Source organism: Glycine soja, chromosome 5 (genome assembly GCF_004193775.1).
Source record: "Glycine soja cultivar W05 chromosome 5, ASM419377v2, whole genome shotgun sequence".
Lineage (NCBI taxonomy): Eukaryota > Viridiplantae > Streptophyta > Magnoliopsida > Fabales > Fabaceae > Glycine > Glycine soja.
In genome coordinates, this window is record NC_041006.1 from 14,975,483 (window position 1) to 14,987,426 (window position 11,944).

The following is an 11,944-nucleotide window of genomic DNA, read 5'->3' on the forward strand; positions in this document are numbered from 1 at the left end:
CACCATCCATTACCTTAGAAGAATCAAAGTATTAGATAGGGAAGATTGTACTAAAAGAAAGTGATTAGCTAGGATAAATACCTTAACTAACTAATTAGGACTTTTGTCAAGCGTTGTCATTATAGGTTTTACATTTATAACACAGTTCGTTTTCAAAGGGATTTAGTTTACTTACTTCATTCGAATAAAGAATTATCAATTCAATAGTTATGTACAAATTTAATTGAAAGTCATTGGTTTTGGTAGTGAAAATAATGGAATTACGGGAATAATAAAAATAACGAAAGTACGGAAATGATGGAAATAACGGAATTCAATGCGTCGGAAATGCGTCGGAAATATGTAAATTACAAAAATAATAATAATAACTTAAATTAATTCAAGAAAACAAGATTAGATTTCATCCTTCGTACCCTTAGTATTTTAATAAGATTAACATGTATAAATCATTTTCTAACATCACTGATGCACACATAGTTATATTTTGGTGTTTTTCAATCAAAACTTTATGATATATTCCAAGCAACTACCCGATACTCTTTTATCTTTTTTAAAAATAAATCAGTGTTATTTTAAAAACTGTAATTTTTTTGGAATTTTAAATTTTCAAATTAGTAAAATTAATCAATAGAACTTTTTGTTTAATTTTAAATTTTAAAATTCAAAACTATCCCACTACTCTTTTATTGGATATTTTGAATAAACTATTATTATTTAAAAGCTGTCTTTTTTATAAAATAGATTTTGTTTCAGGAAATTATTTAAAATGAGCAGTTATTTTTTTATACAAAACGAACGGTTATTTAGCATAGTTGAACATGCATATTCAAAAGCCTTATGTAATTATAGTTTATATATTTGGTTCGATCCCAAATTTTGGTCTTTTACAATTTTAGTTCTCTCACCTTAAAATAAAAAAAATTTAGTCTTTCTATTTTAAATTTTTTTTTGGTTAAATTCTCAATTTTATCTATATATTTTTTTTCTTTTGGTCCAGCTAAACCCTTAACCTCACGTATTCATTTAAGGTATCATCAATAAATGATTCATAATTATTAATTATAAAGTAAGAAATAAAATGTAAGCAAAATTAAATAGTAAACCAAAATATTGGATTTTTGAAGATACGGAGACCAACATTACGAATTTTATAAAATATGGGAATAAAAAATATTTGTATTTAGAAATAGGGGATCAAATGTTTCAATTTTAAAATAAAGGGATCAAAATTATAAATTGAATAAAATAGAGGGACCAAAATTACATTTAAGCCTACTAAAAAGAGGTGATTCTAAAATTAACAGTTTTACATATAAAGCCAAAATGAGTTTATTCATGAAGTGAATCCTGATTTATCATTTGTTGGTAAGTTGTTTGTGTTTGGTCAAAATTAAGGGTATACCCAACTTGTGTTTTATTATTTTTGTTTTAAAAAAAGAAATCAATGAAATTGCAAACAACTATTGTGTTACTCCATTTTAGTTTATGTTAAAATAACTTATTAATATAGTCATGCTAATTAAATTCAATTATAAAACTTAAAATCAATTTTAAATTCAGTATTAATTATAAGATGGTTAAATTACTCATTTGGTACTTATAGTTTCATGATTCTTATTTTTTTAGTCCTTATAGTTTGAAAGTGGTCCTTTTAGTCCCTATAGTTTACATTTTAATTCTCTTTTAATTTCTGTAGTTTTAAAAGTGGTCTTTTTAGTCCTTATAGTTTATATTTTAATTCTCTTTTAATTCCTGTAGTTTTAAAAGTGGTATTTTTAGTCTCTATAGTGTCATGATTCTTACTTTTTTAGTCCCTGTAATTTTCAAATAATAGGGACTAAAAGAGAATTAAAATACAAACTATAAGGACTAAAAATAATACTTTTAAATTATAGTGACTAAAAGAGAATTAAAATGTAAACTATAGGGACTAAAAAGACCACTTTCAAACTATAGGAACTAAAAAGGTAAGAATCATGAAATTATAGGGATCAAATGAAAGATTTAACCTTATAAGATTTATTCTATTAACGAATTGAGCAAGAGGAATTTTTTTTTTTTTACGAAAAAGAGATTTAGGAATTGGAAGTTACTATAAAGAAAAAAAATGTAAATTTTAGTTCTGATTTAGATTAGAAGAGGGGATGAGACAACAAAATGGGCAAAGTGGTGGTGTTATGTGATTCAATCATCTATCTTTTGGAGTAAAAAACTACATGTATTAATATTGTGTTTAGATAATTCTTTTCATGTGGCTTTTTAACTTGGAGTTTTGGAAACAATTAGAATATTTTTTTTATCATATTTAACTTTTTAATTAATAAGACTTAATTTGTTCACTAATAATAATTAATAATAATGTTAATAATAATAGGTCAAACACTAAGCCTATCCTCTATTCAACAGGGGATTATTAAAACTGAAATGAAAATCCTATCCTAATGAAGCATAACCACTTATATCCTTTCAATATATATTTCCAATAGAGAGATACAACAAAAGAGTATATATATATATATATATATATATATATATATATATATATATATATATATATATATATATATATATATATATATATATATATTCGTAAGTATAAATTTGAGGCCTTGATAACTGCACCAACTGCTTACAAATTAAAGTATAAACCAATAATTAAGAGAATTCATATGTGGAAACACTATTGTTGTAACCTTATATGGGTTGTGCAAAAGTGGTCTTGCCTAAAAGTTTCGACCTCCCTTAGTTATGCAGCACTCCAGTCTAGTATTTCAAATTTTCAAGAAGTAATGTTAGAGTCAGACTAATAAATATAAATATATAATTACCTGTTATGCATAATACATGATTAATTGCTACACAGGTTTGGGGTTGAATTCATCTATAATTATCTATATCAACTCTAAAAGAAAAACTTCCTTTTGACTTGAATTTTATATTAAACTTCTTGAAGCTCCATCTTATACCGTTTTATAGGCCTTTTATGATCCAGAACCTGTGAGTCGAAGAAGAAAAACAAATCAACCAAAAGAATAAACAAAATTGGTTTTTCCTATTCAAACAATCTATGATCCGATGCTTCTCTCTCACAAGTAAATGCACCCTAAAATTTGAGTTTACAAATACACTTTAAATATTATTTTATTTATCTTTATAAACAAGTGAGTTCAAAGTCTTTTCATGAATGTTGTAATAGAGAACAAAAAGATATGATTAAAATAAAACTTTTCATGAAGACTCCTTAACCCTTTCTTTTTAATGAAAGCTATCAACTTGAAAAAAAGCGATTTATTTTCAAAATCATATACAACATACATATTTACAAAATATTGTTTCATTTAAAACCACAAGTTGGTATACATAACAAATAGTTAAACTTCATGTATAACACTTTAGGCTTTTGAAATAACATCATGTATTTACATAAAGATCTAAGATGAGCCTCCATGGCCACCAAACATAAGTAAATAGAAGTAAATAAGATGAACACATATAAAAGCTCCTGAAACCTAGGTCTATTCAAATCAATACACGAAAGTGGAAAACCTAAGTCTCAAAGCCGTCACTTATCCAAGCTCTGCAAAATAATCGCAACATCAAGAAGGTACATGCTAGACGTAAATGAACCCACCAATGAGAACTTGATGAAGAACTCTTGGAGAGATCTTTCTACACTCAAAGATGTTAACCCACAAGCGAAAATTTGTCCTAATGCTCATCATTTGAACTTACAAATGTTGGTGTAAGGGGTGACAGTACTCCACCCTTTCAAAACCACAAACATGAACGTTAAGTCCCACACATAACCTAACAACCACCACATGTGGTTGACTAGCAAACATAACTCATGGCATCCTATTCCGCATTCTACTCTCACATTGTTACTATCTTGGCCCAACATTGCCACTAAGCCTCCCAGGCCTTCATGGTCTTACACAACATGTAAATGATGATTGGGAGGACACGTCACATGTCAGTACAAGATATGACACTCTCACCATCCATGGATACAACTTTGCTCTAGTCAAGAATGCCAAGTGTGGCATGTGAGTCCCCTGCACTAACCAGGAATAAGACCCTTAGTCGGGTTATCACCACTCAACATTTCCCCCAGGTTCCTTTGAAACGTTCGGACTGTCCCCCAGTGTACCTATTGGGTGTCATCCACCCTCACTTAACAAATCCTCACTCATTCTTCATGATGAGCAATATGAACAATGATTGCATTGGTACTTGTGACTAGACATTAGAGGATGTATTCCCATTGAGTTAATGGTCATGCCCCACTCCCGACACAACATTCACTCTAATTCTAACACAATTACACTACCTCATTTTTTGTCCTAAAATTTGCCAAGGGTTGGACACCCCCAGACCAAATCCCAAAGTGCAACAATTCAAGATCAATGTCATAATAATCCATATCATGCAACATGCCTTGCCAAGTGATCCTACTCATTTGGTCTTACACATTTAATCATAATAATCCAAATCATGCAACATGCCTTGTCAAGTGGTCACACTCACTTGGTCTTACACATTTAATCATTGCAATTCTACATAATAATAATAATAATAATAATAATAATAATAATAATAATAATAATAATAATAATAATAATAATAATAATAATAATAATCAATCAATCAATCAATCAATCAATCATAGCAAGCAATTAAGTCCACAAGCTATATCATAATTTCCATAAAATTCTACATATATGGACACTTTCTCATTTGGAATTGCGCCTAATCACCCTCTTTTAAAAACAACATTCTCGTTGATGTAGAAATCCAATTGAGATAAACCATATATGTTTCTCAAGGTTTTTGAATGTAAGGAATTCATTTTTGGACTCAAAACCCTCCAATTCCACTCACCTTTGATCAGATTTCGAAAATGCCATGCACTTGGCCTCTAAAGTTCACAAACTTGTTTCATAAATTCCAACAGTTGTAGAAATCCATTTTGAGAAAATTTTATATCAAACCATATGTTTTTAAATATGAGAAGTTCAATTATATGGTCAAAATCTACAGAAAACAAGTCCATATGCACAGTTCGTTCAAAACATTGCAGGATTTACCAAAAGAGCACAAAATTTGAAATTATGGTTCCATAGGATATATGGGGTGTATTTTATGTCTAACCCTAGGTTCTTGGACCTAATAAGTTCAATTTTGAGGTCCATATCAATAGATTCCAACTCCAAATTCAAAAGCTACGAAGACAGAGCATGAAAATAATATATATTGCCCTAACATGAAAATTAATTTCCCAAGGCTACATAAATCCAAATGAGACATTATTTATGCTTTCCTATGTTTTTGGGGTCAAGGAACTCAACTCTAAACCCAGAATTCACAAATTCAATTTTCATCATTCACAATACCACAATAAAAGAGTTATGGGATTAGTGTTTAACATACAAAATCATCAAATAAATGAAATTCTAGCAACTAGTAACATAGTATGGGTCCTAAGAAATGAAATAATCCTCCCTTACCTCTTTGTTGACTCAATGAAGCAAAAGAAAAGAGTGTGGGTTGAGTTAGAAACTTAAATCCTTCCTAGTCATGAAAATGGAGAATGAAAGAGAAGGAAATTAGCATTCAAGCTTCAAGAGAAGAAGAAAATGGAGATGAGAAGAGGGACTCTCCTACACCTCCAAGGACTTGAGCTTCCAACAATGGAGGAAGAGATGAAAGAAAAAGCAAAGAACTCCCTCTTTCTCTCTCCTTAGACAGCCAACACACAACAATGGGGGGGGGGGGGGGGTTGCTTTCTCTTTTATAGAGCGAGAATTAGGTTTAGAGGGGACCCCACATATGGGTCCCATAGGTTTTTTCTCTCATTCTCCTATTTAAACTAACTACATTTAAGGACTTAAGCTCTCGAATAGTCCCTAATCAATTATAACTTCTATATTAATTCTAGAGTGATAAGTTCATTTATTAGTATCTTCTATTAATCTTGACTAAAAATAATTAAAGAAAATGAGAAATTAATTCTCTTTTTCCTTAATTATTTAAATTATTGGTTTTCACATCCAAACACATACATGTTCTAAATTTCCATTAACCTGTCTAAATCTCTCTGTTTGGCCTAAAAACCTTTAATTACTAAAATGTCATTAATGAAGGATTCTCTTACTTTAACTTTCTAAATTATAGTTGACTTTTGTTGACTGATGGTTTGACCAAGGGTTTCTACATCTAAACCACTTATTTCTAGATTCAGAACTTAAATTTAGGTCACTTAACTATCTAATGATGGTTCTATCTCTTATATGCATGATTTCACTAAGGATAATACTACTACACTACATATTAATCAAGCACATACAATTTCTACGCAGAACTTTCCCACCTAAGAAAATTGGGATGTTACAACCTAGATCTATAAGATTAATCGCGAGAAACACTGTGTCGTGCATGAGATAAAATTTGTCGAACACGTGAATGATCAAATTAAAACCAACATATATAAATACTAAGGCATTTAAAATTGATTGAAAAAAAATCAAATGATTATAGTGAAATAGAAACACACGCCAAAATATTGACAATTTTTAAGCCAGTATATCTCAATAAGTCAGTCAATCAATATAGCCCTCATGCTTTCTATAATGTCAACATAACACCATGTGTCTTTGTACCATCCTAAAGTAACACATCATTATACCTAGAAATTTATCAACAAAATTGAACTCAAAAATCTGAAATTGAATAAATAATGACAGGAAGGACATCAATCGATATGTGAAAAGGGAGAGAAAGAGAAAATTGTCCTGGATCAAAACCAAGGATTAGAGGCGATGAAAATGTAAAGGGAAGTGAGAATGTGTTAATGAGAGCCATTTTGTATAGTTTGAAGGAATAAAAAATCAGGAACCTACGACCAAGAGTGTGTGGTTACCAGCAGAACGGAGACTTAACCATTACTTTTACATTTGTATTAGTTTAGCTTTTTTATTCACATTTCTAATTGTATCCTTTAACTTATTCATAAATTATGAACGAAAGTTTGAATTAAATAAAATACATAATTATTTTACAAAAATTATTTAATTTGTTAAATAATTTGTTTTTCAGATTTCTTTTTCAATACTCATATATATGTCTTACAAAAGAGAGAAGGACCTAATACAATACATTTGTGTTTATGAAAATGTTTTCTTTTTTCTGTTTCAAAACTAATATATTATTATTATTTAAAATAATATTAATACAATTTATAAAGTAAATAATTTATATAACATGATTTACTACTTCATCCTTGACGGTTTCTAAACTCCTAGATCGTAGAGAACTTGGAGTAGAAGCTCCAAATATCAAGGTTTTGTCTTTACAGTTAAGAGGGATATGATTGGATGATAACCAATCCATTCCCAGCATCACATCAAGATGCGAAAGAGGCAAAAAAATCAAGTTCACAAAAAAGATCCTACCTTCAATCCATACAAGGCAATCTAGACATGCATGAGAAGTAGTAATAGGCTCATTGGTAGGGGTTGCTACCACAATCTCATAAGGCAAAGATGATAAGGATAACCCTAAAGCTCCCACACAATCATTTGATATGAAAGAATGTGTTGCACCCTAATCATAAAGCTCATCAATAAGTATATCCCTTATGACACACTTACCTTGGATAAAGTCATTAAATGCCATAACCTCATAGGCACACATAGCAAAAACTTTCTCTGCCACTCTTAGCTTCCCACTACTGTTCCTATTTTTTTAGCTCCGTTCTCATTGTTCCCGGTGTGTTTTGGTGGTGTTTTCCAACAGTCCTTAGTCATATGTCCCTGTCTTCCACAATTGCCGCAAGTAGGAACAGGCTGAGCGCCTTCCTTATTTTGATGTGGTCCTCCATACTAGAAGCACTTAATAGCATTATTGTTGTTGTTAGGCTTGTTGAACCCTCCCACTGGATTGTTCCTTTGTTCGGAACTTCTCCCAGAAGGCTAATTTGACTTGTAGTAGGGCTTCTTGTGATCCCCATGATGCTTTCTATCATTCCTCTGTGGACCTATAGACTTCCATTGTGCTTGCTTCGCCTTGGCGTTGTTCTTATAGATATAGCACTTGCTCACCAAGGTCGGAAAATTAGTAAGTAATATGCAAGACTCCTACTATAGTTTGGATGTTAGCCCTCAGTCCATTTTCAAACTGAGTACATATGTCCTCATCATTCTCACCCTTCTTGTAGTGCGGTTGGAATTTCATCAGCTCATTGAACTTAGAAGCGTACTCTCTGATGATTATATTCCCTTGTTTTAACTCCAGAAATTCCTTGGCTTTTTCCAATCACAAATCCTTGAGAAAGTAGTTCTCAAGAAACTTTTCCTTTAATGCATCTCTAGAAATAACATCATCTGTAGCTGGCAATGTCTGTAGGGCAAAAATCCACCAATCCTCAGCCTCACCCCTTAGCATGTAGGTGGCATAGGTCACCTTGTGCTCCTCATAACAGTCGACTGCAAAGATCTTCTCAATTTCCGAGAGCCAGAGTTGAGCTCCTTTCGGGTTAAAACCCCCTTTGAACCTAGGTGGACCATGCTTGGTAAAAGTGGACAACCCATGATACTCAACAGGTCTAGCCTTGCGATCATGTATTAGAGTCTTTAGTACAATAGTCATACGATCCAAGAGATGTTGGGTTGCAAGGTTAGGTCTTTCTACCATGATTCCCTGAAACATCTTTATTAGTTATTTCAAGAATCATTACAACATAAGACTACTACTAATACTAGTATAGTCATGTTCTAACCCAAAATTACCCACCATTCAAGGTGCACATACATCAATCAACACAAACAATTTACACAAATTCTTTCTTGAGTATCTCAAGTGAGTCACACACATACATTCCTACATTCTTGTTTATACAAGCGATTGTAGAAATACACCATGCAAACATGGATAAGTCCACACCCCAGTCTTGGTAGGACGAACTGCTCTGATACCACTAATGTAACGCCATCAAATATAACCTTTCAAATACCCATTAATTTTACTAAACCAAAAAGATTAAAACTCATTTCTTATTAATGTTAACTCAAAGATTAGAAAAGGTAGCATAAATTTTTTCAAAAATAAAAACTTTCTACATCAATTTCAAGAAACATCACTTGATTTTTGAATTGTGTGACATAGAACGTACATTTAGCGCAATAAAACTTTGGGTTAGTGAGTAAAACATAAATGTAAATAAACCATACATGCTTAGATAAGTAATGGATGAAAATAAATAGCTGAATCTCCAAGGTCACAAAATATAATAATTAAGTGTCATATGCCAAAAGAGTTAACAAAATATGTATGTTTCAAATGAACCATAGAGCAACATATACAAGCCAAAATAATGATGTAAATAGTAATGACTGATAATTACAAAAGGTCTGAGCCTAGGTCTACTTGTCCAAAAAAACATATAAGGGAAAAAACCTAAAACTCAAAGTAGTCATCTGTACCCAAGCCCAAGGTTAGCTGTATCCACAAAAAGAATTCAATAAAGTCGATGGAGAAAGGCCTCGTAGCAAGACTCCTCAGATGAAGCCTGCAAGGAATCCTCCTCCATAAATTTTGGCTTCGTGACAGGGTCCTCCTTGTCCATAGACGGATCCTTCTCCTACAACATGTCCTCCTCCAGGCCCTCTCTGTAACGTCTTGAAATTTCGATAACTAAAAATATATGTTTGATGTTTTCTTGTGTCGTTTGATTACTTCATTAATTTGGATGAGTTAGGTATTGTGTGAATTAGCCATATGTGATTTTCTTGATGTGGATGTTGAGTTATGTGGACTTTTATTGACTTAGGTTGAAATTATGAGATTTCAAGTTTTACCTAAACATGTTCCACTAAAACCGCAATCCTGGATTTGTTAACCGTTGGATTGCCTTCACATTTGGATTGTAGGCTTGCAACCCAACTCTGCATGTTTTGATTGAGGTGATTTGAAATATAACATCCAGAGTATGACATATGATATTTTCACCGAAGTAGTAAAATTTGTTAGAGAAAAATTTGCCCAGGTGAGCCAAATTTTGGCCTAGGCGAGTCTTGCAGGCTACAAATACGTCCAACATCGTAAAACATACATTTTTACCTCCATCTCTTCCCTTAAACCCTCCCCGGACATCCCCAACCTTCTCCTCCACCACCACTGACCACCGGTGACTGCCACGAGCCACCTTTGCTTGCCGCCGGACCACCGCACGGAGAAGAACAATTTAATCGGAGCGGAATCTTCAAAACTCAACTCGAAACAATATGTTGCTTGCCTCCAATCCTCCTTTCGCGGTTTCTTTGAGGTAATCATGATTTCTAAGCCTTCTCTTAGTTAGTTTAAGCCTATCTTTGCATCTCTTATGACTTGGGTACCATTATTGGATGTTTTTACACTTCCTTTGAAAAACCCTTAAAAATGAGACATTCTAAAAGTTGCCTTTTATAAAATAGACTTTGTTTTTGTAACATTTGTTGAACCCTGGTCACAATGGCATGACCAGAATTTCAAAATAATGTCTCTTTGATATGGATCTCAAAACACCCATTTAGCCCCTTTTTAAATTGAATGTGTATTTGACCCCAAAAGATGATATTAACCATGTCTTTGAAATCTATACTGAATTATCTTTGATTTGGTATATAGAGTTTTGTGTTTGGACGAACAGACATTAACCTAAGAGATCTTAGAACAACACCGCAAGGAACTAACAGAGAGATATAGATAGATGAAGGGAGTTTATTGTTTGTTTATAGCTTTTGATACCATATTTGGGGATGTATGCCTGTCCTTGTGCGTGGTGGTTGTCAAGAAAAATTGTGTTTTTAACTAATGGGATGTGATATATTTGTTTTTTATGATTGAAATTGTCAATGATGTTGTTGTTGTATTGATTGGAATTTTTGGGAAAAGTCTTAATTACAGAGGAGACTCTGCCCTAAATTTTATATTTGTTCTTCTATTTACTTCTTTATTAAATTTTAAATGGGCATAAGAGTTTATTTTGAATACTATAGTTCTCGTCTTTAATTTAGAATTTTCCTTAAAATATTAGTCTTGTGATATTATGGATTCTTGTTGTATGAGGTTTATGTTGCCTGAAGACCTAGGGAATGTGAGTCCCATGCATGAATTTATATGTATGTGTGTGGAATGTGATTGCTTGTGATGTTGAAATGAGATGATATTGATGTTGACAATGATATTGAGATGAGATGATGTATGTTGTGTATGTACATGGGGGTGCAATGACCATGTTGGATATCCTTGGAGGGGGAAATAGAGTGTTTAAAGAGTTTTAAGCATCCCTGGAGAAATAAGGGGATGACATAGAATCTTTAACAATCCATAGTTAGTGCAATGATGATGCTCATGTTTCATACTTCATATTGCATGGAAATAGTATAAACTTTGTTAGTAAGTACTCGTAGTTTTTCATGAGGAAAACTACTTGTACTTGGGGGCATGTCACTCGGTTTAGAACTTCCTTGAGACTCATGTTGATCACCATGGGGAGGATGTTTCCTAATGCAATCCTACCCCCAAGGGCATTGGATGGAAGACTCTAAGAAGATTGGGCCAGAGATGCAAGAGAAAGCCCTAGGGTTCTCATGAGCCTTAGGGTAGATTTTGGGCCCATGGGCGAAGTATGAGCCCACTTATCTTTGTACATATTAGATTAAGATTTCATTATTTTTTAGCCTTGTATTTAGAGCTCCATAGTGTAGGGAGGGTACCCAAGTAATGTAGGATTTTTCAGCCCTTGTATTTTAGGGCACCTAGACTAGTTTTTGTATTAGGGATAGTTTTGTAAATTAAAATGCATTAAGTGCACTATTTGATGTGTGTGTGTTGGAAGAGAAATTTAATTGAATTGGGAGAAGCCAAATCCAATTAAATTTTGGACCATCTTAAGGGGGAGGTAAGC